The following is an 8,083-nucleotide window of genomic DNA, read 5'->3' as shown; positions in this document are numbered from 1 at the left end:
TGTTGCAAACGGATTTCTGCTGACCAATCTACCAAGGCTCCTATCTTCACGTTGGGTTGTTACAGATGGTCGACCAGATCGAGGACGGTCCTTAACATTCTGGGTGGCAACATGTTTTCTGACCAAACGGCTGATCACTGTGTAATGATAGCCAAACCTATCGCCTTGTAGGACATACCAGCGGAATTCATGCCAATAATTTGCCATCTCTGCGCCTCTGATATCCGTCTTCTTGCCATTCTTACTTAAAATGATTTTGCATTCAGAAATTCGGGACTTAAATACGGATTTGATGCACGAGAAAATAGGGCATATTGGACGTGAAGAAGGGAGCAAGTTGCACGTGGGGAAAAAAACGCGCCTGATTTAAATGTCACACCTGAACGCTCACATCCTTTTAATTATGTTTGAAATTATGAACATTGCTCAACATCATGAAAATTAAACCTTATTTTCAATAAGCAATCCTGAAAAATATTTGGGGGTGCTTAACTTTTTTCCAGGTGTATAGATGCAATGAGACAATAACTGTGTTCTGACATCCTAACTAATGAAAAATCTGTAAAAAGTAGTCCTCACATATTTTTTATCATCAAACATATTAACACGCGTATATCAAGAGACTCCAGCCTTTCAAGTTTCGTCTTAAGGCCAAGTACAAAAGCCGCTAAACTTGCAATCTGAGGGTTGTGGAATCGAAAGCCGATATCAAATATACTCGCCCTTTATGTCATGGGTGCGTTATAATGAGTCTATCAAACCTACCATTCGTTGTAAATAAAAGTGTTCTCCAAGAGTTGGCGGTAGGTACTGCAGGCCGGTTTTCTTCTCTATGATCCGCATTTCAAAACTGGAAACAGATACCCTTAGCAGCTTTATCATAAACAAAACAAACAAATAAGTTTGGTGTTTAGGAAAGGTCCAAGGTTAAGAATTCGAAGAAAATTATTTAAATAACTTTTTAAAACCAAGAACATTAGCAAAACTACAATCAATAATAATAGATTTAGTGCACATGAAGAAAATTATGAATAAAGGATATTAACACGAACACAGCCCATTGTAATGTGGAGCTGATGTCCTGTTACCGCCAAAAAACACAGTGGGGGCTATATGTGGATTATAAGTTTTTTGTTTGTTTGAATTTAAGCACAAAGCTACACAATGGGCTATATGTGCTCTGCCCACCACGGGTATCGAAACCCGGTTTATAGCGTTGTAAGTCCGCATATATACCGTTGTGCCACTGGGGAGGGAGGGGGGGGGGGCATTGCGGATTATAAGAGTTAAGGCCAAACACCACTCTTCGGTCTAACAAGAGTTGGCAGTGAATGGTGTTCACTATCTGCCTTCTGTCCAGTTTATCACTTGAAAATTAGAGACGACTAGCGTAGATAGCTCTCGTGTAGCTTTGTGCGAAATACAACAAATAAACAAAAGCAATTTCCGCTAGTAGCAAACTGTGTTAGTGATGGCCTAATTATTCTTTTCTCTAGACATACTATGATAATCACACTATATTAGCTTACACTTAACCTTATTAGTATTCAGCAGTAAAGCCTGTTTGACCTCCGGACTATAAAGCAGTCAAGCAAAAACTATATACTAAGTTTGATATCCCTAATCTTTTTTTTTTCCCTTGTTCAAACTATATACCCAATAGATGGCGTTGTTAAACCTATATTAATTTTTAGTTGTCTCCAGCCAAGGCGTAAAATAAACGTAAAGAAGCCTACTTCGAGAATATTTCCTGTTTTTTTTTTTCGTTCTGTAGTTGATATTTCCAATATTGAAAGTACTATGCTATGAAAGAGTAATTTTGTAGGAAATGCAAACATTCGTTAATAATTCCCAGGAAAAGCGCTTGTTGACAACATTTTGACCATGTGTTATGCAAAAACAGTATAAACTTAAAATATACAAACAATTTTGAAACTTTTACAGTAACATATTAAGGACGAAAATGCATTGGATACCTGCGTGCCGAACAAATAGACAGTTATAATCACAAATAGTTTAAAAATTCAAAGCAACAACATACTCGAGTTCCATATTCTCGCAGATGTTTAAAATAATCTACGTCAACACAAGTGGCCAAGTGGTTAGGGCGCTTGACTCGCAATTTGCAGTTCGCGGGTTCGAATCCCCATCCCACCAAACATGTTCGCCCTTTCGGCTGAGGGGGTGTTATAATGTGACGGTCAATCCCACTATTCGTTGGTAGCCCAAGAGTTGACGATGGGTGGTAATGGCTAACTGCTTTCCCTCTCGTCTTTCACTGCTAAATTATAAGCGGCTAGCGCAGATAGCCCACGTGTAGCTTTGCACGAAATTCAAGGGTACAACAAAAGGAAACATAGACATTTCGTGAAGTATTTCAGGAAGATAACTGCCTGGAATGAGTTGGCTCCAAAACATGCCACCCAATGTCTGATCTTGAGTTTAGATAGTCAAGCATTTGAGTGAGACACAACTTTGTAACTAAGACAGTCATTGCCAAGTTGTACCAATAGTTCGACGCAGTAGAAAAAAGAGGAAGCCATCAAGCCAGTTTCAAGACTTAAGTGAGATGTCTGTGTCATTTGCATGGGAATGTATACCTAGCAATGCCCTCAGCAGATTGGGGAGAGATCTTGGTGGCTAAGTTCATTGAGGGATTTCCAGGAGAAGTGATGAAACACCACCTGGGCATGAGAGATATTCTCACCCTAATCAAGGCAGTTTCTGCTACAACAAGGTACAATCTAGTAACTCTGAACTCGTCACAGGAGAAAAAGTCTGAGGCAGCACTAGATGTACCTCAGATAGGCTGTCATACCCAGGAACTTCCATTGCACAAACCATACCAATAATTAACCAACCACACATCCTAGCACTGCAGAACAACCACACTGGTATCTAATGAAATGCAATGAACAGACAGCATTGGGAGCATTGTATATATGCCACAGCCAATGATAATAATTCCTCTTCTCAAACATAGAGCTGGAAGAAGGGAGAAAAGTATTTGCTTTGTCTGTGGGATGATGGGCAGTATAAAGTGACCTGTCAGTATTTTATGGTGCAGCAAGGGTACAGGGTTATCAGGACTGACCAATTGCTCAGCAAGTCCAGGTGAGTAAATGTTGATACAGCTCTGAAACACTAATAGAGCCCAAGTTGGGCCTGGATGACAATCAACTTGCAATGAACGATTTGGTGGTCAAACCCGCTCTCTCTGGGCTTGGTGGAGCTAGGTATGTGCTGTCAAGGTACAAGGGTGATAGATCAAATTCCTGATAGACACATGAGCAGGCAGAATATTGGTTGATCATGCAAATGAAATCACAAATATGACCAGTGGATGACAACTTTTTTTCTGGTGAATGGAGATTAATTAAACAGCATCACTCATTAAATGAAGGTAGCTATCACCAACCTCATTTCTGGCAATGACATCCTTGTTGTATTCCATTGTTTACTGTGGTTGAAGTGTAGTATAATGGTACTGTGCAACATGGTTATAGAAACGATGTATGAAATGAGCTGTTTTCTGTCCAAAAAAACAAACAGCATTAGATTGGTCAGATATTTGTCTAAGGAGGAATGAAATCCCAGTACTATTTTGTAATTACAGGCAATTGATTATCCAGCTTCCTGCTTGAATGTTGAATGGTCATCAAAATGGTAAGTGAAGTGGAAGTTACCGATGCTAGCAGTAAGGCTGGGGTTGTGTCCGTTGCACCATATCTGAGAATTAGTAGAAATCTACCAACACATCTGAGATGATTGATTGAAGATTGTGCAAACAATTATGACCCAATGCAGTTACATTAAACCAGTGATTTGTTGATTTAGTATGCCAATTTATTCATCGAACCAGCGAATTAGGTAGACCAACAGTGAACAAACACACTTAGTTACAGGTGATGCATGTTCCATTAAACAGGTACTACACAGGCCCCCCTGGAGCTCTGCGAAAGAAGCCAGCACTAAGATACAGTGAATGTTAAAGAACAGGATGATACAACTATCAGAGAGTTCTTGGTCGTCTGCAGCAGTGATTGTCAAAAAGAAGTAAGGTTTTCCATTGATTTTAAATGAATGCAATCATTTATGTAGACACAGCAATAGATGAATATCTGAATGCATTAGAAGTTTCCCATTTATTCAACATTTTAGATCTTGTCCAGATACTGGCAAATCAAACAGGATTATGAAAGCAGGTTTAAGACTACTTTTAGAATGAGAGTTGATTTCCATTAATTTTGCATTATGTTCCTTGGCCTGTGTACTCGATACTTTGAGAGGCTAATGGAGCTTACACTGAAGGGGATGCAATGGTAAAAATGCCTGTCGGGTCTAAAATAAGGCGAGAGAGCTCCTACCTCGGGTTGCCCTGACAGTGGAATGTACATGATGTAAATATTGTATCCTTTTTGTGTGTTTGACATCCAGTTTTATTTATGCTCATGTGCTTTATGTATGTTAAATTATCCCTGATTATGTGTTGTTTTTCTATGTTAAAAGGTTGCTGTTATTATTCTTGGAATTTTCTTTATTAAAAGGTATTTGAATCTATTATGTGGAGGTTCTTCTATTTTGTTTGCTTTTGGAAGTATGTAATACATTCCTTAAAAACCAAATCTTATTCTGTATTATGTTTTTTATGGAGATCCTATATATGTTATTGTTTAATATTGCTATTCTTATTTGTTTTGATTTTTTGTTTTTAACTATGACAGTGTATTTATATAAAAGGATAATTATTTTATTTGGTATTGTTATTAATCATTTACCGCAGTTTGTTAGTTACTAGTGAAAAATCTGTGTTGCAATAGAGTATGATATATTAAAATTTATATTTTGCATTCTATATTGTGACAAGTCATAACTGTGATTTTGGTATGTGTTGAGGATATCATGATAAATTATGGAGCTTATTTCACTGGGCAACAAAAACATTTCTCTACTACTAGAAAAAATGCAACTGTTTCTCAGTAATTTGACGGTTCTTAGTCTTAAAAATCATGTGGAAAATTAATGATCACCTCTAATTTTCGAGTTATGATGAATTTATTCAAAATATTATTATATATCGTGGAATAACTTTTTCTTTAATAATTTTATTTATTCATTGAAAATTGCATTTAGAATGTATAATTGGCATGCTTTGACAAGTTTCTTTCATGTTCACAGCATGAACAACAGAAATCGAACGCTTAGTGTTCCCATTGTGTAAAATCTCAGCTTTCAGACTAACTTTACATGAGTCGACAAAAAGTCTCCATTCTTGAGGATGATGTTCAGTGCCTACTTCTTTCATTAGTGCATCAACATTTGTACAGAAACACAAAGTATCTTGCATGCTGTAGTGAGAAGCAATACTATGATGGTGACTTTGGTAAATTGAAAGGCTTGGAGATAATAAATTCCATTACTGTAAACGAGAACCAAGAAGTTCCCCCATGCTGCTTTGATAGAGACAAGTCACAAATCAGATCATTTAGCTCTTCTTGTGTGACCAAATGAGGCAGTTTACGTTGAGTTTCCACAGGAATAGAATTGCTCGATGAAGAGGATGAAGATGATTCACTGTCTTCTTCACAGGATAACTCTTCTGTTTACAATTCACTGGTGGATGTGACACCAGTAGACCATCCCCATGAGATACTGGTTTCATTGCAGAAACATTAGTCATGCAAAAATAACACTCAGTTAGATCATCTGTGGTCTCATGCCATATCATGAGAACTGCAAATGGCATACTTGCTCTCATTATTCAGCCACTGTGTCAAGTTAGATGTGCAAACTGTAAAAAACACACGTGGAGCCCAGAGTTTTTCTTGGTCACCAATTTTACACCCAAAATAGTGGTAGTAAGCTACCTTTACCTTGTGTGTGATGTTTTTCCTTCGTGAAATTGTAATATATTTTCCATAAATGTAGTAGGAACTGTTTGGGTGATTTTTACTTGAACTGGAGGCAGACAGCACTTCAAATGATTTTCTAAAAATTACAAATGAACTTACATTTACAGAACTAGAGCTTAAAAGATTTAAAAAACAAAGTTTTGCAGAATTTTATTATATCGCGGGTATGATGTGAAGAAGAAGATCGGACTTTATTTTGACTGTGCGCGAAGTGACCAACTGAGTGAATGAGAGGCAACTGAGAGAGAGGCGTCTGACTCCACCCTTTTATGTTCAATCAAGAGACTTCTCGAATGTTTTAGCAAACTGAACACGTGAGTGTTTCGTGATTCCTGGATGGAGCAGGTGAGCGTGGTAATGAAAGGAATGAAGCAAAATTGGTCCAATTCGTTACAGTTATATCGAGAATAAATAGTATATATAACAATATATTTGGAATTTTACACCAATACAATACAGTTAATGTTTGAAGTTATCAAAAATGTATGCCTTTCACCCATTAAGCTGTCCAAGAAAACTTAACTTCATAGCATAAATCTATTGTACTGAGTTGATTGCATGATATTTCATATAGTGCTGATGAAATATTGAAATATTACAATAACTCGAAATCTAGAGAAGGTGGACAAATTCTAACTACATTTTTGAAATCAGCACCATCAAATTACCTGGAATCACTTGAGTTTTTCCAGTAGAAAATTTTTGTTATCCAGCTAATTACCTGATTAAAGGTTTTTTTTAGGATTATTGTATCAGTTGTGAAAGGGCATCATCATGTGTGGTCATTAATTACCGTATTGTATATCCATTTAAAGAGTTGCATGTAATGTATTTTGAAATACTATGGTGCTTTATTTATGTGAAGGGATATTTTGTTGTTGTTGTATTTGATTTAATTTTCTGCGGGGTTTGATTTCATTTTTAAAATGATTTTATTGTTATAGAATCATGTCTCATATTTTTGGTATTTGGTAAAAGATTCAATTAATGTTTTGTTATCATTGTTAAAATGTTTTAGTATAATTAATTCTGTGAATTAATTTGTGTTCTTTTATGTATTACTCTATAAAAATACCTGTGTTTTGTTGAAAAATCCTTTATTTATCAGAAATCGTTGTTGAAGTGTATTTCAATGCAACTGCCTTTTTTTTTGTCAAAGATTTGTGTTAAATGATTTACAGAAGCGAGAGAAAGTTACGCCACTCCTTGACCAACACACATTTGTAAATTTCAATGGTTTTAAAGTTAAGATTAATGTTGGCTTGAGAACTAGCCTGAAGTAAAGGAGAGGGGAAAGTGTGGTATATATAAGCATATCACGCGTGTTTGACCTTCTTGTATTAATGTAGGCATTTCTTTATTTCGCTATTTTGCTGTTTCCACATAACACGTTGGTCAAAAAAGTCATTAAGTTTTTGTTGCTCTAGCTACCAATAGTTCTGTGCCATTCCCCTAGAGTAGCACTTTTTGTCTTTCCGTATTAAAGATAGCTGGAAGGACACCTGTAGTTTGTGAAATTAGATAGTTATCATTTTCACTGGCAGTCAGTTGATCTGTTAAGGTTATGGCCTCCTATATGTTTCATTGGAAATTATCATTAACTTTGCTAGTGCTAGTTTCTTTGAGTAAGCCTGGCATTAACAATTTAAAGAGGTAACGTGAGATTTATTCAGTCTTTAACACGGTCTCAACAGAGTCGAAACAAGATCTCGACTAATCGCAAGTAAGTTAGACTTCAAACCTGACTTTCCAGTAAAACGTACTGTAATTTTTTGGCAAGTAAAGTAGATTTTCTGTGTTTGTTTGAATAAAGATTGTTTGTTGTGATTGTACATTATTTATATTCAACCTCTTTTTTACTTTTCTCGAACCCAGGAAGGCAGAGGATACAGAATTATTTCGCAGTAAATATTTTGACGAATCTATGGTTATTCTACGGACTACCTAGTCAGCCTTTGGAAAGATCAGTGTTATCTGAAAATGGCACATAGTTGTTTAGATTTGGAGATAAATTGATATACTGTATAATTCACTGACAATATTCAAACACTTAACAACACTTGTTCAGAAGATTTACGACTTGGCTAAGAATTAACCTATAATATAGAATACAAACTAGGCCCGGCATGGCCAGGTGGATAAGGCGCTCGACTCACAATCTGAGGGTCGCG

At 36.4% G+C, this 8,083-nt stretch overlaps 1 long non-coding RNA gene across 1 annotated transcript in view; it reads left to right on the top strand.

Moving 5' to 3' along the window:
- The first annotated feature begins 5,744 nt into the window (after nt 1–5,744).
- Nucleotides 5,745–8,083, top strand: part of LOC111085928 — a 24,107-nt gene continuing 21,768 nt past the window's right edge. The window contains exon 1 of the long non-coding RNA XR_002610693.1: nt 5,745–5,818. This is a non-coding gene — a long non-coding RNA (uncharacterized LOC111085928). The remainder of the gene's footprint in view (nt 5,819–8,083) is intronic.

Source organism: Limulus polyphemus, unplaced genomic scaffold (genome assembly GCF_000517525.1).
Source record: "Limulus polyphemus unplaced genomic scaffold, Limulus_polyphemus-2.1.2 Scaffold720, whole genome shotgun sequence".
Lineage (NCBI taxonomy): Eukaryota > Metazoa > Arthropoda > Merostomata > Xiphosura > Limulidae > Limulus > Limulus polyphemus.
The sequence above is the reverse complement of the archived record's forward strand: the minus strand, read 5'-3'. Positions and strand labels throughout refer to the sequence as shown.